Here is a 22,988-nt window from a genome sequence, read left to right on the forward strand (position 1 = left end):
GCACCATAAAGGTCTTGATTTTGCATATGTTGCTCATTTTATATTCTCACCAGTTTCAGCAGAAGTCTTAGGAAAGGGGGAATGCAGGATTATTCGGTAACAAGCAGAAGATTTCCTAAAATGTGCATAGTGTAGTTAAGAGTTAACCTACTTCTTCAGATGCCTGATGCTAAGACTGCGTTTACTACATTACGACACACTAGGAACGTGAAAACTTAGAATTATTTGATCTCCTACCCATCACACAGGAGTTCAGACACTCACAGTGGATTTCCCTCTAACGTACTCACTGTCTTTGAGAACACCTCAGTTTGGCAGTGATTCAGAAAATAATTAGGTATTCAGAAAAGATGGCCGTAGTCGACCTCCTGAACTTCCTTAAAGCTCAGTGCTGTCTATCACTGGTGTCCAGTATTGCCGCATTATAGAAATGGGTCAGGAAAGGAAAGCAAATTCAAACTCCAAATTTGGGAAATAGAGGTGTTAGTGAAATACTGGACAAAATCAAGACTGGAATACCATACCTGCTGTCTCTGGGCAGTATTTGGGTGGCTGTACTTCAGCTGCTTTAGAAAGGGAAACAARCATGATATGTTAGCAGAGCTTTTATGAGGGCTGGTGCAGTAGGGCAAATGGTCCTGTAGTGAAGGAATTGAGTAAGACTCAGGATATTAAAAAAAAAAAAAAGTTATCAATCTTTGCAGATGTCCTCCATAACCTTGGACAAATTTCTTACAATGTCTTGATATCTCAGCTGCTTGGCTAAAGAACAATGACGATGATGTTTTTGTTGTTTAGACAAATTTTATAAAAAGATATTGCAAGGTGCTCTGAAGGCGTCTGTATACCACAGAGAGGGAGCACTTACACAGATTGTTCAAATACAGCAAATATAGCAAAATGAGAAGGAGAAGGAAAAACAAATTCTACTAAGCTTAGTCCAAATGGTTCACTCAGTCCAAACCTAAGCTTTTGTTTTACTGTTTTTTTTTTGGTAACAATGTTTATCCCTTCCCTTCCAATTCTTTTGTATCTAAAACTGTGAAATTCAACTCAGATGTGAAAACAGCTTGGATTTCCAAAAACATGCATTTTTCAGCTACTCAGCTATTACCTCTCAAACCCAAACTGCTTTTAAAGAGAGACAGGAGTAATGGAAGCTGGAACAGCCCCCTTCCGAGGCAGAGACTTGAATGAGACTATCAGCACAGTTATTCCGATAGCCTAAAGCTCTTCAGTGGCTCGATCCAGCTTCAGATGTATTCAGCACTGTGAAAGAACCACCAAAACGTTGCTGGAGTGCACACAGCTTTAGCAAGTGGGTCCCAGTAGACTGTAGAAACCCAGCTGTAGAAACAGCCACATTAGGGGAAGTCTAGAATTAAATAACTGGCCCAAAGGGTAACACAGATTCTGCTTGAAAATGAACCCAAAAATATCAAGGAGAAAGCCTAGTGCACTTTAACTTGCAGGTGCTAGATACTCTGGATGCAAACAAGTCCTGAAGCCATCTGCTAGTGTCTCTCTTGTAACACACACTTCACTATAACATGCAAATTACCTTCACTGTTAAGAGCTGCCTTATAGAGAGTCTGAATTTGCCATAGCTCATACGACAAAAATATGCTTAATTATGATCTGTGTAATTATGGTAAAAGCTGCTGCTGCTAATCAGTTCCAGGACAAATAATGTAAGATGAACATACTACAGTATTCCTGCAGGAAATATCTTTAAGAACAACACAAGCCAAGTTAAGTCAAAAAAACCCACAATCACCCTTTCTGTTCACTGCCTCATTATGTGGCTGCAAACCCTGGTACAATTTTATTGCATTGTGGACACCAAAATCCATGAAGAGCATGAGGGATAGTTSGTTATCTGTTGGTAAATCAACAAATTTGGGTTCTATTCCCAGTCCTAACATTCACTTCTTATATAACCTTGGGAAAACATTAGTACTTTCAGTACTACCTACCCTAGCTTTTCCTATAGGAAAAATGCCCCTTCCACTGCCATTTAAGCCTCCAAGCTGTGGCATTGCACAAATACCCAACCCCAGTGTTGGACTTCTCCTTTCCTGCTTCCAGTGTGAATGCATATCACAAACCATGCAGGAGTTCTCTGCTACATTTCCTTTGCACCACCATGGCAATGAAAAGATTATCTGGGAGTRTTAAATGGGATCCCTGAAAAAGCTGCAGCTAACAGACTGAAGCTGTCCTGGTGGCTGCAGGTTAAAACATAAACAAATATAAGTCTAACAAGGCAGGATCACTTTCTCCAAGCGTTTTAGTCTTTCTAACCAAAACACTGTGATTCATTTGTTTTACAGTCTATTCAGACACTGKTTTTTTTGCAGGGAGGCCCCTGTACTTGAATTTTTTTTCTAAATATTTCCCTTTCCTTCCTATTTCCTCTGCTCATTGTACTATGAATCCCATCGAGAATAAAAAAGAAAAAAAAATAACTAATTACCAGCTGCTCTGGTGATTAATGCATATATCTATGTTGCATTACACGTACTGAAACACACTGAGCWTATTGGAATAAAGAGGAAAATATGTACAGTTTGATCCACTGACAACAAAAGSGGAATCAGCTTCTAACACAATACCCTATTTTGCAGCAACTTCCACTTTCTGCTGAGAAAAGACCCAAAGGCCACCTCAGGACAGCTGATGTTTGCCAAAGGAGTTTGTTGCCAGGTGGAGAAACCTTCTACATACAAACAACAACTCAAAACTGGATACGTAAGGTGCTTGTATTTTACGTTTGCCGAGCAATTAGTGTAGCAGGACTCTGGTCCACGACAAGGGCTCCAGGGTGATAGGCTGACAGTATTTCTATGTATTTCTGCTTACTGCAGGGAGCATCAGCAAAACCTGGAGGGCAAGGAGGAGAGAGAATCAGCCTGAGACTTCTGCAGGCCAAAACAGAAGATGACCTTTTTAGTTCTGCAGCTATAAACACATTCTTAAGCAACAATCCTAGCTACTACTCACAGTCATGAGCCCAAGAGAGCCAGGTGATGAGTGCTGCAGAAACAAAAACAAACCAAAGGGAGAAGAAAGAAAATTTCTTGGCCTCCCTGTGTTCAGCAGTACTGCTGAAGAATCATGTGGTTCATTCTTGCTCTTCTTGTGGGGCTCTCCATTTTCTCTGTACACACTTTGCCATAATGGAGTCCTCTCCTCATTGCAGAAACCCTGCTTTATTTCAATGTGACACCATATGGTGCGATAAAAACGAACAGAAAAGGTTACACACACACAAAAAGAAAAAGCTTAGAAACACCTGTTTGCTGCAAGTGTGAAGAACTGCTGATGGTAAAGGACTTCTAAGGATAAAAGGGAAGATGTATATGTCATCCAGCAGAGAGGCAGAAAGTTGCTGAGCTGCCATTTGAATGTCAAACAGTGCACACACAGAACTCCACAAAACATATACGGGGAATTAATGCACAAGGGCTTGATGGAGTCAAGGGTAAACACAAGGAATGAACCAATGTGGAGGCTGGATTTGTAAAATGGCAGGGCAATCATCAGCATTAGATGACACCCAAGGGAAGAGAAAATCATTATGCTGAAAGTATAGGTGAAGTTCTAACCCTAGCAAAGTCACTGAAAGTCTTAGCACTAAAGCAATCGGTTACAAAGGTCCTAGGAAGGACCCTTGCTCCCATCTCAGTAAATCCACCCTGTATTTTTGTGTCTGATTTAGATGTCAGTGGTTGTATTTAAACCAACCAGCAGGTATGCAAAGTGGCATGCCCTGGAGCTTCAGGGGTTTGTTTGAAACATTTTGCAGCTCCTGCATAGCTGCGTTTCCAGCAGGATGAAGGCATACATCACTTTTACCCTGCCATAGACATGAGATACAGMAGCATGAATTTGGACTCAAGAGCTCTCCTGCACCCTCTGTTTAGATGTAACTGCAATCCCAAAGTTAACAAGAAATAGTTCCAAAAAAACCTAGTGTAATTACAGGATTGAAGCTGAGGAGAAATCTGAATCAAGTTCTGCCTGGCCAATTCAGAAGTTCATGTGGCTGTACATCATAAACATACAACAAAACAAATAGCGCTGGTGACCTGAAGACTTAAAAGCATGCAGCAGCTTCCTAGATGGTTACTCCCTGCTTGACACTGAAAGAACACAAAGTCCAGTACGCACTTCAGATTTTTTTTTTAGTCTCCCCAATACCTCTTTTGTTCTGCTCAGAAACAGCTCTGCACATTCTGCTTTGATCCTATTAAAACCAGACACTCCTAATAGATAAAAGCAGAAAATGGAAGAGAAAAAAAACCAAACCAACTAAACCAACAGCAATGTAGCTGTCTGCYCCCTAGAAAGCTAAATAAAAAAAATAAAAATAAAAAAAAAGACTCAGTGAGTGGGGTAAGGCAGAGTGTGTCTGCATGCATTCATGCATATGTCTGTAAGCCCCAGGGGGAAAAAATGGATGAGATTTATTCAGAAATGCCATAAAAAGTGAAGGGAGAGGGTCCAGATGAGTAGTTCAAACCTCTGGAGTAAATCAAAACAAGTATYGGGCAGCTCAATGTGGTAAACAGGCAGAACTGCTCTACATTATGGTTTAGTTTTACACTTTTCCCATGGATATAGAAATTTGGTGTATTTTTGTTGRCTCCAAGTAAAACTCCCTCTGAAAAAGAAAGCAAATAGGCCAATTGGAGGATGCCGGAAATGTGCATTACAATCATTGCATAACAAGCCTATCAATTTGAACAAAATAAAATGTTTGACTTAAAGTAATACTGCAGAAGCTGTGAATTTACAACATACAATGGAGAAAATTGAAACTTGGTGCAATTCCTGGGGCCTTCTGTGTATTACAGACTGACAACTCGGAAAAATCCTTGCTTGAGACACTGAGGCATGCAAAGAAAGCTTATTAAAACAGGTCATCATCATCATCTTTCAAGATGACAGTTCTTTTTTCTTTTTTCTTTTTTTAAGAATTGCATACATCTCAAGATGGGAGTAAAAGAAACACTGCTGAGGATAGAAAAGCTATTTGCTATTACTAGCACCTAAAAATCTTGGGTGATCAACTTTAGGCCCCTGAAAAAAAATCAGTCTTTCCAGATCTGGCACTTGGCACTTCCTGAAACTCTATCCCCTTTAGAGTGTGTTGCATAGATATTAATATCACAAAATCCCAAAGGCCTAAGACTTTCCTTTCCCTCTCACAGGTACTTAAGAAGTAAGCTACGCACAGTGCTCTGTCTGCCTTATCTGCAGAAAGGTCTGAGTCATCTGGCTTGAAGGAAAATTCAAGAAAATAGATCAAACTGAACTTTTCATCACAGGCAATTGTAATGAAGTAAATCACCTTGCACAAGCATTGCTCTCAGCACAAATTGCTCCCACACTTCTGTCTACCTGACTAATCAAATTAATTTCATATGATATCAAGAAGCATGGCTTCCTGAAAAATATACACAGACTAACAATCCCTGCTGTTAATCCGTATTTTTATTGTCTCTTCTCAGGCCAAAATTACAGCAAAGGATCAGCCTGCAGGAATCTCTAATGGAGTAATACATACAAAATAAACAAGAGTAAAGCTTAAAATTGCTAGACAGATCAAAAGAACTATTTCGAAGTAAAAAAAAAATGGATAGCTATTATCTCAGAAACTCTCTACTGGCTACTGAGGTCACCAGCCCAAAGGAAACAAAAGTCATAATCGGAAGATAATAGGGATGACTAGACCTTTTTTGCCTTTATAAATGAATCGTATTAAGTTACTTGCTCATAGTTCTAACAGTTTAHATGAAAGTCAGGAATATGACTGGGTATGAACCATACTTGTTTAGGGGGCACTTTCACAAAAAAAGAAAAGGCCTGCAGAGAAGTAGTAGTTTTCTAGCCTTAGCCTCAAAGAACTAATTTGTAATAKTTTTACAAACTTTCCCATGTTTCCAGACTTTCCAGGCCAGTGGCCTGGGACTTCTCATGTCTCTTGTGGGCCACTTGGTCAGCCACCCAGACCTAACGAGTTCTCATTTCACTTTAACTGCTCAGTATGGTTTCTGCAGTTTCCAGTGCAGTTACATTTGAGGTAATCTGAGAAAGTCATAAAAACGTAAAAGCTTCCGAAGACATATTTGTGAGGAAATCCAGACTGCGAACCCAGTGAAGTCAAACTCCGCATAAGCCTAGATACAGGATAAGAGGCTGAGCTGAGAGAGTAAGCTAAATATTTGCGAGGTCTAACAGAAGTACAGATGAAGGGAAATTCAGATGAGGAGGCAGGCAGAAATCCAGGAGGGAGCATGAGGTGAATGGAAGTAAGATTTAGTAGGAAGTGAAAGCAGAGAAAGGCAAGAGAGAGGAAGCGAAAGATTAGAAAAGCTGCGAACAGACATTCAAACTTTCAGGGTGCCTTTGAACTGACAGACCGTTCCAACCTTCTAAGGCTTCCCCATCGCTGAAAAGCACTTTGTAATTATACATGAACAGTGTGGGAATCAGGAATAGCAGGGCGGCTGCAAAGAAAGATTAAGGTATGCTGGCAAAGCTGTAGGTGGAAGCTTTCATAGCATCTGCCTCCACTGTGCCTGACAGCAGCACACACAGTCAATCACCTCTCTTCAATAAGCATTCACATTTTTCTCAAATTAGAAAAAAGGACAAAACAAATCCCTAGAAATAGCATGCAGTTTCTATACATATCTCCCAGTGAGCTATCAGCTCACAGTACTGAAATAAAGCAAGAAGCTTCTGACAATATAATGAGCATCTTTTTCGATCTTGTCCTCCTTCAGCATAAACACAGGCTCTTCTGAACAGCACAGAAATCTGTGTGAGGAGCCTTTCACTTTCTCCAAAGAAAAGCAGCAGAAAATGACTCTTTCTCTTCTGTTTTTATCCCCTTACTATCTTTATTGCAGATCAGTTATTTTTCAGTTTTAGATTCCTACCTTTTTGTTGCTTTTTGTACTCTCACTGTGGATTTGTATGAAGCACAAGGCACATATGGAAAAGTCTGGCTTTGAGTCAGCCCATATCATCATTCCCATAGCATCCCCAGAGTTCAATACAGCCAGGCTAGTCCTCTAGAACACCAACAGACGATAAATGTGCCATCACAAGGTCTTTCTGACAAAAGGAATACCAAGTTTTGTTTGTCTCTCTAAAATCCTGAATAGCAATCAACAAAAGAAGCTGAAGTACACTGAAGGATCTGTAAAACAGCTGTATAATCAGTTCTTCCTGAAATCCTGGGACATATTCTAAAGCAAAATTTGCTGAGCTCTTTATCATCTGCCCATTGGATAATTACTGGATTTCAGTAATTTTTAAAGGTCTTTTATAGCAGAAAGAAACATTAACAACTACCTTAGCTTAAATCTTAATCATTTTTCTCGATGATACATTTTCAGAATATATCACTACATACCCATAATAATCTTAGAAATCTTAGCCATGTGTGTAAATTACGCATAAGAAATGAAAAGCTAGGAGTAACATTTATTGTTTATTTCTTTGAAGTTTTACAAATCCAGCTGCTCCAAAAGTGCATGATCCAACAGTGATCCTAGAGCCCATCTGTCAAAGCCTGAGTCTTCAGGTGACTAAAGATAGAAGTAGCACAATAAGCAAGATTTTGCTTTTACGGAAGGTTTGAAGAGAGGAAGAATGTACGACAGAAGGCTGAAACAGAAAGTCTGCAGTACAATATGCATTTCATTCACAGTGGAGGAAATGCATAAAAGTACTGGCAATATCCATTGCAGATCTTTGTTATTACTGTCTGTCTTACAGAAATTCCAAGGGGCTCCAGCAGAGCTCAGGGCTGCACTGTGCAATGCACTCCGAGTAAACATTTCTACAGATATTCTTCAGAAACAACATTTTACATTTTCTGCAACATTGCTTCAGAAAATGATTTTTTTCTTCATGTCTTCTCTAGCATAGTAATCCTCTAAACTTAAAGCATGCCAGCTTCAAGATTCTGGTAAGGCACTAAATGCACCATGAGGCCAATAGCAGATGGAAGCTTTCAGGCACTTTATGGAATATGACTGGACTTTATTAGAGTTACAAAGTTTACACTGAGAGGCCAAACACATCTACCTTCCTTACATCATTATGAACAACTAACTACTTTTATTGTTTAAGAGTAATATTTAAAGATCACATTGAGAGAAGATTCAGGAAAGGCTGCAGCTTGCCGTTTTCTTGCAATGTCTGCATTGTCATAGATACTTTTGCATGAAAAGATATTTTCCCTTCCTCACCACAGGTTTAAAATTTAAATTGAAACTACTAATTACTCATGTTCAACTATCAGATTTAGTTGCCCAGGGAAGTTGTAAACTGCCATCACTGGAGATTTGCCAGACTCAGCTGGACAAGTCCCTGAGCAATCTGATCTAGTTAGACTTGCTTAAGCAGGAGATTGGACTAGATGACTCTGGGGGTCCCTTCCAACCTAAATTATTCTATGATTATAAAACAGTCAGTGTTTGATTGTTTATCTGACTCTTACATCTTTGTGCCAATTATCAAAGGCAGTACAGAAACAAAGTCTAGCTCACCAAGGTGTCTATAGATTATCAAGATGTAGCTCAAGAGAAAACTGCAAGAGGAATRCATATGTATTCCTGCACTCCGCAACTGCAAAGTCACTAAGGTTGCTAGTCTCAGTAACTGCTTTTAATCACTTAACTGGGTGTGTAATACTTGACTGGGGTGTGACCATGCTACAGCCCTTCAGAAAGAAGCTAGACAGTTGCGCTTATGGGAGTACATATGGCTTCTCGAACTTTTCTCTAGGGAAGCTTTTTGGCTTTCTTCCTCTTGGGAAGCACAGCTTCTCTTCTTGAGACATCTCGCATACTAAAAGCCACAATCAAGTTTTACACGTCAAGGCTCTACTTTTCCAACGGCCGTATTTCTCCATTTTTCTAGCTACCTTGAGAAATCCTGTAGTATGCACATTTTGCAATTTTGCCCTGTAACCTTTCCTGATAGAGGCTCCTCAATCACTTCCTAAGTGCCTCCATCTGAAGGAATCTCCCCTCCACGTGCTGGTCATCAGAGGACAAGTATTCTGGCAAACAGTATCTCACAATAGTGGGCTGCTCTAGCTGCCTGAGGAAAACCTTGCTGAGGCACTGCTCATTTGATGTCAGCACAAGAGTATTGCCAGTGCCCTGGTCACATAGGGCACCAGCTATAGAGATCACCATCAGCTGAACATGGGAGAGGAGCTCAATCTGGCTTGAGAGTGGAGGTGCAGAGACCAACAACAGGGAACAATTGCTTGCTGTGCTCTTTCTCTTAACTCTTCTTATCTCCTAACTCTTCTGCATGCCCAAGCAGGATTTAAAAGCAAAGAAAGTGACAAAACAGGAATATGGGTTGTAGAGGAAGAAACAGCTTATTACAACGCTGTTCTGAATAGTGGCTTCCTGCTTAGCTAGGGGATAACGAAGTTAGCAATTAGAGACAATGAATGGTTGAAGGGGTTTGTAACGATATGGAAAGATTTTCATCTTTATATCAGATATACTGAATTCAGGTCAAGTCAGTACTAACTGAACTTGAATGCCATTTGACATATTTCATCAGGCTGTGTGGTTTCTTGTAAGCTCTTTGGGACAATGGCTTATTCATAAGTAATTATCCGTAATAAGGGCCTCCACTTGCATGAGGAGCTATGTTATAGAAGGTACTGTTCAAACTGCTCAGCCTTGAAAAGGTTACAATCCAAGCAGATACAACTGTAAAGTATCACCTTCATTTAAATGATGAAAGATGACATAGCTTGTCTGAAGTCTTACACAAAGTGTGTGCCAGAGCTGTATTTTGAACCGACATTCAACTGAACAAGCCAATCCTTCCTGGCCTGCCTGGGCATTTAGCAATTACACAGTGCATGTGCAGCACAACTGCAGTCTACACAGAGGAGCAAAGAACAGAAGGTATCTTTAACTAGCCACTGTGCTTATCAGCATCTTTCAGGAAGACTGTTTCTGCACTCACAGGTCCTCCCAGTGAGAAAGAGAAGGCATGTTAGCTAGTACCAAGGAGAGGCAGCAGCTTCTGGCTCACTAACAAGAGCTATAAACAACATTGTTTTCACACAACGGACAGCTCTTCAGAAAAGGGAGCACATGTCAGCCYTGCTCTGCCTCCTCAACAGGGTTAGTGTCAGGGAAGCACTCGGATTTGCAAGTCACAATTTGTAGGTCAGTTCCTTCCCCCCAAATTTCAGCAATTCAGAATTAAGAACCCTCCTTTTTTAGGGGGGGGAGTGGGAGAGAGGAGGGAAGAGTAAATGAAGTACCTGAGGAAGAGAAGGTGTTAGAGGTAGCGGAGAGTTAAGGGAGTGAAAATAGGTAGGAAAACTGTGGGAGAAGAGGAAGACAGGAACAGAACTGGACTTGGGAGAAAGAAAGAAATAAAACAAAGACAAGAAGCAGGGAACTAATGCATATAGCATATAGGTAAACATTACTAGGCAATACCACTCTGCTGTAYGCTCTACTTTGATTTTGTGCAATGGAACTACATTAGACATTTGCTGCAGTGTGACCATGTCGAGCAATTGAACTTTGCAACCTTTTTTTAACATGGATTTCCTTGGGTTCCTAGAATGACTGTCACAGAACCAACAATGTGGAGGTGCAAAGGGCGAAGGTTAGTCAGTCACAAGTCCCCCATTCTGGACGATGCAGTCCATACTACCAGATTTTTTGTTCTGATAATTCTCCCAGGGAAAAAATAGTTAGGATTATAAAAAGAAGGATGGAGTTTAGCAATAGGTCTTCAGGGCCTGTAAACAAGAAACTGTCTTGAGGGCCAGAATGTGCTAACTAAGGTGTGCCCAAGAAATATTAATCTAAGCAGCTGAGGGAAGAGGTGTAAGGAAATGTCCCCATATCTAGAAAGGAGGGAACACAGTTTTGTAAGCGGCATAGAGACAAAGGGATCTAGCTTGGGGTGGCACAGGAGAAGGTCTCTCTTCTTCCATTTCTTTCTGCTTCTTCTCCCCATTCTCTGAGGAGGACAAAGGAAAGCAGATATTTTGGATAAAAGAGCAAGGGGGAACAATTCCAGCTTGATTCAGGAGAAAAAGAGTTTGGAGCTATCCGAGACACTAAAGCAGCCAAGGAATATTTTCATTGTTAGGTTTAACGGTGTGTTCTGTTACCTTACCTTTCATACGTTCTGTTCCATTGTTAAGAGYCTATGCATCGAATAAATCCATTCTTTTATCTTTACATTCTGTCTATTACTATACTTTTCTCTGAACAGGAAAACATGCATTTGTGCTGCACACTAATGATGACATTGGGACCCTCTACAAAAATCCAGTTCCTAATGCATTACCGCAGGGCAGCCAAAGGGTTACCACTGGCAGTGCCAGGTTTGAGAAGATGACGTGCCATTCAGTGATGAACAATCACCAAGAGGACACTGGCTTTTTGCAGGAGGGAAGCCTCATGGTCTTGAGGGTCCTTGGAAGTGGACGACGATATCTACAATCTTGCCCATTCTGTCCAAGGGGTCTAAATGACTGTCTGTCAATATTCTGTAACTGAACGACCTCCATTTGGGAAGATGGGGAGTAAAAACCAACCAACCAAAAGTACTTAGGGTCAATACAAACAAAATATTGTTTTACTATTGTAAATAAAAGCTAACATTTTAGAGATGAGTACAGAGAATTTTTGCATTTTTTCCATTATTTCATGTTTTGTTTTCATACAATTTTAGCTGCAAAAGTTGCCTGTGGCACAGGCTGGAAAATATACAGGCCTTCTAAAATGTCAAAACATCCTTTAAACATACTAGTCCTAATAAAGGTTTTTGATAATGCAAACCTTACAAGAAATATATTTTCAGGAAATTAGGGTTCTACATGCTTGAGATGACTTGGTTAAAAACAAAGCAGAATGAAAAAGTCACCATCCAAAGCTTTGTGGTTGGATGTTTAATATAGCTTTAAAWTTTTAATCTTTAAAATGTTCTCTGTAGGTCACTGTGCTCACAAGAAGTAATACACTGAAATACTAACCAAGGACCCCAAAACAAACCTAACCAGAGGCATTAACTATGCTCTCAGTAAGTATGTTGGCATGTTTTCATATCCCAGGTCAATGAAGCTTATTCTAAGTGAAAGATCTGGAGTTCTGTAAATCCAGCTTTCTTAAAAAAMTTAAATCTATGAAGATGTTCCCTTCTTTTAAGAGTCCATATAATTATAGTCCTAGTCAATGCCATTTTGTAAAAACAAGTCTTATTCTATTTCTCCTGCTAACAACTAAGACTTCCTCCTTTTTCTCTCTCCTCTACCCAAAGTAGTTTCTCATGGGAGGGCATTAAAAACCTGATCTCTGGTAATCCAAATTGGAYTTTTGATTCAAATATGGAATTTTAACCTTGATACATCGTCAGAAAGTTTTAGAATTTATTCATACCTTGCTCTGTTTTTTCATTCTCAGAGAYGGATTGAAGCAAACTTTCATTTACACTACATATGGCTAGATTCGGAACTACTATAAGGAAGTGAATCTCCATTGCTCCCTAGGCTTTTTAAAAGGAGTCATTCATATCAGAATTGAAATGGAAACTGGGAGAGCACTTYTAACTAGGTAAGCCAGTGAACAGTTATTTAAATAAGCATTCAATACATTTTGCCTATTAGGTACATTCAACTAAGTCAAACCATGAATTCTTGGAGAATATGCTTTCTTGGCAAACATSTAACATTACCAAGTTCTGGTGATAAGATACTATACAGACAACTCCCCTCACTTTCTCTCATTAAAAAAAAATGCAACCAAAAAAAGATTTCTCCTATGCTCAATATGCCTAGTGTGTGTCTCTGCACTCTGAATCTCAAGGCCTAGAATGGCAATAGCTCCAAGGCCATGCTGCTAATCCATTTACTGTGAAAAACAAACATAAATCAGGCACATTTCATACCTCAAAAATGAGTTCCTTTACTGCAATACTTTGAGGCCTTTCTTGAGATGGATGTCTCAAACCAATTTCTTTTCAGTAACTATCTTCCACTTTGGTCTTCCCTTATAGTTAAGRGCATCCTATTAAATTTGTTTCACCTCTTATTTAAGCAGCTTTGTTTTCCCCAATAAAGCTATGAAATAACTACTATAAAGTTAATACCCAGATTAATAGTGGATTAAACTTCCCTGACACAATAAGCTAGATAAAAATACAGGCAAATATTGCTGTACAATGTCTTTYCTATTGCTCAGTATGGGGCAAGTGAAAACATGACTACAGAAGTGATTTTTAAAGAAGACAACTGACAGCCTTTCTTATGCTAGGTTCAATTCAAAGGGAATGTTTGATTTCCTTGAAAAACAAATTGCATTAAAAAGGCCTGCAAGGTCTTGCTATAGACATAAATACTATTTTGCAGATGCACAGTCAGGATAAAGTACTACTTGAGTCTAGCAAGGATGGCAGAATTCAGTTATTATGTTGTATGAGCCCATTACAGGAGTGATTATTACAGCATCACTGAAATGGCAAAATTTTTCAAGGTACACAAATACCAAAAGTATAGCTAAACTTTATAAACAAACTTGGAGCCTCCAAAGAAAATCTCCTGTCTCTTATTACTACATATAATTGTATCAAAACACCTGCTGGAGGCCCCAGAAAAGGTATAAAGGCTATTCACTACAATAAAAGGCTATTCACTACAATAAAACCTCAGAGTCTCTGCCTCATTCCAGAGAGACAAAAGGGTACTTACTTTGTGGACAGGGAACTGAGATACAGAAATGGTTTATACAAATTCACTGGATGTCTGAGAGCTTTAAAATAAACAGCAGCAGAGAATGGCTTGCTCCTTGTGATGGTTGCAGTCAGGTCTTGTGGAAGACACAGTTACAGGGACCTGAATTTGCTTCAAAACAAGCATCCACACAGAACAATGAACRCTATCTGGAAGAAGTGCTGTGCTAACGTGCTGTGCCATGCAGACACACTGATAACTGGCTGTGAGAAGCAAAAGACAGAAAATCTGACATTTGCCAGCTTCCCCAGCATTTGTGGCAGTGGCTAGCAATTGTGCTGCCTATTGAAAAGAAATCCTGAATATGCGTGGGCTGGGGCAGGCTGTCTAGAGGCTTTTATGCCAAGATGCCAAAGTAGCATCTCAAAGGTGGCTTTCCAAGATATTTGTTCTCTTTTTTTTTCTTTTTTTTTCTTTTTTAAAAAGAGAACTGAACCATATTCTAGCACTGAGAAGAGGCTTCCCAAAGATGATTTTTGTGGTATATAGATCTTTTTGCTTTTGCATAGACCTTTTCTATTCAGCTTTGTAGTAGCCTCCATGCATTACATGTATCCCTAAAAAAGAGGAGTTATTGAGGTTTGAAATATCTTCATKCCATTTGCTCCCCCAGGGCTGATGATTGCTAGCCTGCATTTTCAGTTCATGGGAACTGAAAGTTAGCTGGCCAGAAATAAAGGCTCCTGCAAAGAAAGCATGCTTTACAGAAAAATATGAGAAGAAAAATCTATAATTATTCAGTCACATTAACGGCAGTGAGATCCTCCCAGTTTCCCAGCCAGGTACAATTAGCAACTGTTATAAACAATCAATGAGTTAATTACAGCAGTAACTTTCCATTATATTTCACAGGGAATACATTATGTGGTGGAAACCAGCAGAAACCAGAGAGCAGTGTCTTGGGTAAGAGGCAAGCAGAAACAATACCCAGGAAGCAGCATGTGCCTGGAGCCCTGCGCTCCCACCCCGGCAGCMCTCTACCCTGCAGGACCCAGCACTTCGAGGAAGGTTGATGGCCCAGAAAGTGTCTTCAGAGGAGCAGTTTCCCTTGGGAAATGCACACTTTGCTCACAAAAGCCCCAACTGGGCTTGAAATGTATTTCTATCCCYATGCAGAATCTCATCTAAACTACCAAGCAGCTCCAAAAAGCATGCCCTGAGATACAGCAACAAARCTTAGCAGTACAACTGCCACTTCTCTCTTACTCTGGATAACATGTTTTCAAKTGGCTTAAATAACACACACTTCCCACCAGTGACCACTTCTGACTTTGAACACTGAATTGCAGATACTTACTTCCCTTATCTTTTYTGGTCCACTTTTAAAGCCTTTTACTAATACAAATTAATGACTTTGGTAATTATATCTCCATGAAACAAAAGAGGAGGATGGGAAATATGGGGGGACATTGCTAAGTGCTGCTACAATGTGAGTGTATCTGCAGCGTTATACTCAGGAATTCTACTGCTTAGTTTTGATTTCCTGCAGAAACACTGTTTTAGCAGTATGGTATMTGCAATTTATAGCAAGACAATTGATAAATCACTGCTTATCATAAAACTTGACAACATAATCTAGTACCTTGAGCTTTTGTGGTTCATTATAATCTCAAGAGTGCTGAAGTCTACACTTAATTAGATGTTGCCAGAATGCACGTTCAGTTTGAAGTAATGGGTGCAGACTTCTCGATCCCGCCCAACAAAGCCAATGAAAATATTCCTGTTTGATTTCAATCCACGCTCAAGTCCCTTTTTCCCCTGGCAGCTGGGCATTTCATTACAAGAGACAGAGCTGTGTGCTCCTGGCAAGGTTTCCGAACATCAGCCTCTGGCTAGCAGGAAGCCATCACTTCTTTGATAATATGTGCTAGCATGCAGGTATTCTGGATTCTTYTTTTTCAGGCTGGTTGGAGCAAGGGTCTTCACAGAGGAGGCCCCACTGGGTGGCAGGGAACATGCTCTGTTTGGGCACCCCCAAATGGCAAGCTGCATCTATTCTCTGCCTCAGAGAATCCATCAGTGCCAAGCTCAGTGTAGAGCTGAGCATCCCGCTCCTCCGAGCTACTCTTTCATTTTCCAGCCCCAGTTGTGATTAGTTACCTTCTCCAGTGATCTGCCCATCATACAGTGCAGATGTTGGAAGCACAAGAAAGACACCTATGTTCTTAAGTAAACATGGACATTGCAGCACAGAAAGCTGGCATGAGAAACACATGAGACACACCTTTTGTTTACTGATGCAAAACCAAGTGTTAGATAATTTGTTTGTTTAAGGATAAAAAAGTATATCACAAACTAGTTTRTAAAACAAATTAACATTCTGTTGATTTTTTTACATAGATGTAAGTTCTTACTGCCTTATYGTACTTAATCTCTGAAGTTCTGACATGATGAAAGCTTCCCTGTAACAACTGCATTGAYGCTACAAAGGAATTTTGTTTCCCCAATGAAATGTCTCCCATATTACGATTAATTTCCCTTTCCCTTCASAAAGACAGACTATTAAAAATAAATAAATAAACAAATAAAGCAAATCTGAAGGCCCAAGCTTTCAAATATGATCAACAACTACAAGGACCTAACATCAAGTACATGAAAGATTTTTCCAAAGCAAGGCAACAGAGTTTTCTAAAAAACAGACTGCTTTAAGATGTGTCCAGCTGACCAAATTAACAAACACAAGCCCCCACGAATTATTTGGAAAATACAGGCCTAAAACCCATCAATTTTAATGTCATCTTTAAACATAGTTCCTCAAACGAAGCCAGGAAATTTCAAACCACACAGTTAACATCAAAGAAACATCTTTGTTTCATCAGAACAAGACTGCAGGAGACATAGAGACTTGTAAGTGACAGAAGCAAGGTTGCAAGTGCAGCAATTATAACAACACTTCTTCAGGGAAAAGCATTTTGTGAGCAAGCAAGTTCAGATGCAAAACAAGCCATAACCATGTCAAAATGATACAGAGGCCCCAGAGACTTGAAAACAACAGGTGAATTTAATGTCTGTAAGAATATGCCATCTGAATATTTCCAACTACAGAAATACTGCCAGTTTTAATCTTGCWTTGAATGCTCCTACAAGACCACTCAAAGCAAAACTGTATTTTSTATTGTAAAGATTAAGTCTTCCTTATTTACAAAGAAAGCAGATATGACTGCCCAACGGAAAGGAAAGATTCCATCCAGATGCATGCTTCCAAGGTCGTATTTGATTTTTGGTTTGAAAAAATAAAGCAAAAGACTTGTGCTGGTTCAGTTACCTTCAGTAGACCTGCCTGATTCAGACCAACACAGCCTTGCATATATTGAARGTAAAAACAAACCGTTCTAAAAAGTCATGCCTCAGAATTAAAAAGCTGAACACATGCAGGGCTGATTACCAGTGAATCACGTCTCCTTCAAATCAAGTTCCTGTGCAGTGTACATGAGGGATGGATGCAATCTTGATCTAAATAAGAAGCAGCCCACCATCAGAGCATGAATTTGTTGCYTACAGTTTGCAGTCAATGTCTTAAGACAGCCCTTATTAGTTTGTGGACTTGTTAAGTAGTTTTGATGCCTGTGATGAAGGATAGCAGTGATTCAAAATGTGGCTCCTTCCAACTAGTTTGGTTCCTGCAAGAAATGTCTTAGTTCAACTTCTACAATGTAACTGTTAGCATTGCTAGTTTGGGTCTTTTTTGAGTGGTATCTCATCATCATCCTAACCTGCCATTTCTCTGGGGYCTGCTAGGGCCCAGTCTAAGTTGCTGTTGTTGGTGGTGATTGTTTTTTTGTTCTTCAAAAAACAAACAACCCCTCCCACCTACTAACCCCCCAAACAAACCACTGATCAGCACCAAGGCATCCAGATTGAACTTCTCTAACTGCTTCTACTAGCTGAGGCATCCATAAATAAATGCTAAGAGTGCCACCACTTATTTGTTTCTGCAGGTGGTTTCAGTCTGGGCAGAAGGGGGGAAATGACAGCCTCAGTACAAGAGGTCTCTTAAGCCTTAGGGTAGTCACTCCTGCTGCTTAGGCTTTGGAGCTACTGTATCTACATGGCCTGTGAACTGGACAAAGTTCCTTTCACATTGAGATGCATAAATATGTAGAACACTGTTYAAATTAGCTAGGTACGCCGCTGGTCTAAGACAGCATAAACTCTGTCGAGTTCAGCATGGTTATACCATTCACTCTTACCTAGGATCTGTCTTAAAATAAGAGTAATAAATAAAAGTCATCTGAACAACAGCTAAGCTCATACTTTCCTCAAGTAACTATGCTTGCCTCACCCCTTAAGCACAAACAACACTGTACAGATGAAATCTCTCCAGGTCATTTTCTYGTGAGGTGAGCAGTTAGATTATATCCATGAAAAACTTGAATGAAATATGTAAGTTCAAAGCCTCAACGGCCACAGCTTGGGAGCAGCAACAGAGAGTCTGATGGTCCCACCGACATCCTATAACGTTCCTTCCAAGGCCTGAAGTATCCTCCAAGAGAATAAACTCTCATGTGGATCAGGTCTCCAGTGAGTAATTAGGTTGGCCTTGGGAAACGAATTTGGCTACTTGTATCATTTGGGTCTTTTCACTCAACTCTACATATTCTGCCTACAATAACAAAAACATAAGGAGAAAATCACTTCTTTGTTTTTCCCCCCTCTCTAAAAATGTGGTCCTTGTTTTTCCCATATAATTCTTATGCTCACTCGTTTTCTGTTTTGGATGTTTATCAAAGATACAATAATATTGTCAGGATCTGTTTGTTTTTCATTAATTAAAAATGAAATGCTTCATAAGCTTAAACATTTCTTTCTTATTCATCCTTTCTGTCCTATTCGTTTCCAATATGTTTACCACAGATCAAAAGTTCAACAGAGAAGTCATTCATTCYGCCCTCCACCCTTCCTGCCCCCCCACCCCCAAGTTTGTAAGGCATAGTTGAGCATAAAATGATACCCAAACTCTTAGCTGTCTGGATCAGTAGCGCTCAGACAGTAAAGCTGAAAGAAATCTCATTACCATGACATAACAGTCATTTATAATAAGCAAGATTTAACATTAAGTACTGCAGCCTGACTAATCTGCAGATATTTCTGTTATTGGGAACTATGCTCTACAAGTCTAAAGTTTTAGTTCATTGCACTACATTAAGCAAAAGGTGGGAAAGGTGAAAGGAGAGACAGATTTACTGCCTGTGTAGTTCTACTGAATCCAAAAGCTGATTCTCTTCCTTCTCCAAAAGGTTCTGAGTTGATGTCAAATACATGCAGACTCCTCCAGACCACCATTTTCCAGGATACTGAAAGTACTTACTACATATATATATGTTTGTGTGTGTGTGTGCGCGTGTGTGTTTCACACTACAGTTCTAAGTGTATATAAACTATTAACATGAAAAAGACAAATGTTCCATGTTTCAAACCACTCTGGGATGGATTCACACCTGAACAGTCAGATTTGAGTGTCTGGGGACAAAATATATCCCAGAGAGAAAAGCTGCAGCTCAGCCTGCCCTTACATCTAAAAAAGGTGGAGTATTTCTGAAAATACAACATTTCTCTAGGAATGTCTGGCCCTGCAATGATCAGCAAAACTCAGCTGACCATTGCATAAGAAAAAAAAAAAAAAGAACAAGAAAAAGAAATATGTTTTTATAAAGTCACTCTTCACAGAGAATTCCCCAAATTGCTTCAATAGCTTTAAAGAATAACAAAAAAGTTTCCAGACTTTAGTCTTTCTTACTTTTATACTGAAATGCTACAAAATTGAGCACAATTTTAACATTAAACCACTAAATTGAGTTTAAGTCCCTTCCAACCTAAGTTATTCTGTGATGCTAGGTACTGTTGGTTTATTCAAAAATGACTTTTGGTTTGTTGGAAAATAACCTTAGGAAAATTTGTTTAACTCAAATAGAAGGCTCCTAAAAATCTAGATTAAAGAAAAGAGTATGAAGAATTTGAGAGCTGTACTGAAATTTGTTTTGGTATAGAGTAATTCCTGGGTAATCACAAGGGATATTTTTTTCCAATTTTATTGTCCTGAAACACCTCAAAGTGTAACAAAAATTATTTTCAAGCAAGAATATTACTTCTTCCATAACACAGACTTACTCTCATCATTCATATTCTTTACAATTGCACTTGTCTTCAGGGAAAAAAAATTCTATGAAAACACTTATCTCTCAAAAATTGTTCTCCCTTCCTGCAATGAAAAACAGTTATTTTTCACCATAGCTGCACTCAGAAAGTCCCTAGAGTTTTCTTAAATTGTCAAAAACATTGTGAATCTATGGTGATCTAAAAATTGGTAAGAGAACTAGAAAACCAGATACGTTTTGTCATTTTTATAAACATTTTTCATAGCTCTATCATACCAAGACTGGGTGAAACGAGAGTTATTGAGAGATAGAAGATGCTGCAGTGCCAGTCAGACTCAAAGTTAACAACTACAGAGTTTCCTTTGTGTTTCATCTGTGTACAGATTTTGTAGCTTCTCTACTTGCTCTGTTTAATAAATGCAATCCTACACAATTGTTTCTTTTTATTTTCCCCTTTCAGGTTAATATTAAACACAGACTTTACAACAAATGTATTTGTTCCTTTATTAGCTTGACATTAAAAACTCTGAAGACATCTTATGTTCCACTATCTGAAAATGGCAGCAGTAGAAAGTTTGAGAAATCTGGACTTTACTCTCATACCTCTGGCAATTTATTGCTTCAAGATCAAAGTAAAAATGAGCAAGTTCTAGTTTGTTTCTCAGTTCACTTTGAGAGCACAACTAATCTGCTGGGCCAGAATTTTTCACCTAATCACGAAAGATCGTATTGGCATCGTTCTCCTCCTTCATCATGTATCCCATGCAATCTCCTTGGAAAAGTTCTCATTTGCAGATCATTCATCCAATAAAGCATGATGGTTCCTTCAGAGATATTGATGATCTAATCTTCAGTTCGACTGAGTACCACTTATGAAAATCAATGGATCCAGGCTTTCCTTAGCTTACTGTCTTCAGTGAAATAATCTATGGTAATAAGAGTGACTATGCTGAAAATAATACCAGATCACTCAACTCCTGATCTCCTGGGGGAAAGGAGCAGGCAGAAAGATTTTGTAAGAAGACAGTCAACTTATTATTTTTTTCTTCTTCCAAAGACACTGTACTAATAMACTGTTAGCTACCTGTAAGGACTATCTCTAGAAGTTCCTTGACACCTATTTGACTACACAGATGTTCCTTGTATCTTCACCCAAATCAATGGCATTATGTAAGACACGAATATATCCCTAAGTGTCTATCTGGTGAGACTCCACTGTGGCGTGAAGCCACACTCTGGTCTCGGTCACAGGAGCCATAGCCTAAGTAGACAAAAGACAAGACAAGACCAACTGCTTCTCAGTTTCAATTGACCATGATCTACATATTTGGAGCAGAAGAACTAAGGTTGCAGCACCAGAATAAAAGGAAYGAGCTTTACAAAGGCCCAGCTCTGCTTCTTAGGAGCAGCAGTGTACCAACTGTAGCTCTGATGAACACAGCAGGGGCAGCAGACTTAGGCCACATCACTTTTCATTTTATATTGCTATAACTTTCATTTACAAAATAGCTGATAGATAAGTTCAGGGGTGACACCAGCCACCATCAAAATCTATCCTACTCTAATGTGAAAAATTTCCACACAGCAACTTCATAAAATAAATTTAGACTCACCACTTAAAACTACAAGCTGGAATAGCACAGAAGGACAATGTAAATATCCAAGCTATCATAAAATCCAGTCATGCTCTACCAGAGAAAGAATRGAAAAATTAAAAGAAAAAAAAATCTCTTATTTTTCTTCTCTGAAATGGGTTATTGGGTAAAACATCAGGGTATTTGTCCATGATGGAAGACAGTAAGAGGTACGTAGAGCAAAATTCCTATTTTGCTCTGTACTATGCACGTATATCTGTCATGCAACTCTGTAATCATGRTGCCCTGTGCCAGCTACTAACATCTCCATTCTTTGCCATGTTTCAAAACAGCTTGACCAGAAACCCACATGACATCTCACAACTTTCCCATGCTTCAGTTTCTTCATATGAAATAGCACAGACAAATATTGTTGCTTATCTCAGAGCCATTCTGTCTCTGAGCAGGCAGGCTAACTCTGTACTTAAAACCCAGGATGAGGGGTACTACAGAGATGACCAGTCTCTGTCTAAATGCACTACCTTCTTCACCTCAGTAGAAGACTGTTTCTGTGCTTTTTCTTCCTAATCTTGGATCTTGATTCTTCCCTAGCTCCTTCTTTCAGTTGGATAGATGTTGTAGCTCCACATAATCACAGAGCACATAATAAACATAAAATTCATATGAAACTCCATTTCTAAGTGAATTCTTTGCCTTCTTTCTGAAGAAGCCTTTTTTCCTCCTATGTCCTCCCACATCACCCTCTTGGTTACAGGCTTACCAAATTTATATGTAGATGTAAAGAAACTGATTTTGGTAGCTATCAGGTAGCAGCAAAASACAGCTGCATTTTCTACATTCTTGTAGTACATTCATTTCACACGGATTTAAGAAAAACAGCACAAGAACACTATTTCTCCCACCTCAGCACTTTCCCACCCCTTCTAGTGCTTCTTTGCAAGACAAGGCTAAGAAAAGTATCACGAGGCCCGTTCAGGTTTTCTACATAACTTTCTACACCACCTCAACTGCATGTGCTGTTATTCAGCAGTTACCGCAGCTCTCAATTGAAGTCGGATTTGCAAGCGAATCCTCCTGACCGCGAATCCCAGATGCCTCAGTGATTTTTAGTGCAGCTATTGATCTCTTCATTCATACATACTGGCTTCTGGGCAAACACACCCAGCTGCTCTATCAACTCCGCCTAACTACCGCAAGCAGAAAAGAGGATTTAATAAACTCAAATGCTATCTGCTAATAATATCAGCACTCGGAGGAATAACAGTCGGCAGGAATAAGCATAGGATTTGTGCTTTTGCCTACCTGATAGAGATCATAAAGCTGCTTCCACACACTCTCCCTCGCTCTGCAACAGCTGGGCTTGCCAAAACTGAGCCACAGCCTTGCTAAGTGTCGTGGTCTGAAAATACACACGCTACACACACCCATCCAGCCTCACAGTGCCAGACAGCCCCTTCTTCTCCAGCTTCAGCCAGTTGAAAAACAAGT

Source organism: Rhea americana, unplaced genomic scaffold (assembly GCF_003343005.1).
Source record: "Rhea americana isolate MKP2758 unplaced genomic scaffold, rheAme1 scaffold_156, whole genome shotgun sequence".
Classification (NCBI taxonomy): domain Eukaryota; kingdom Metazoa; phylum Chordata; class Aves; order Rheiformes; family Rheidae; genus Rhea; species Rhea americana.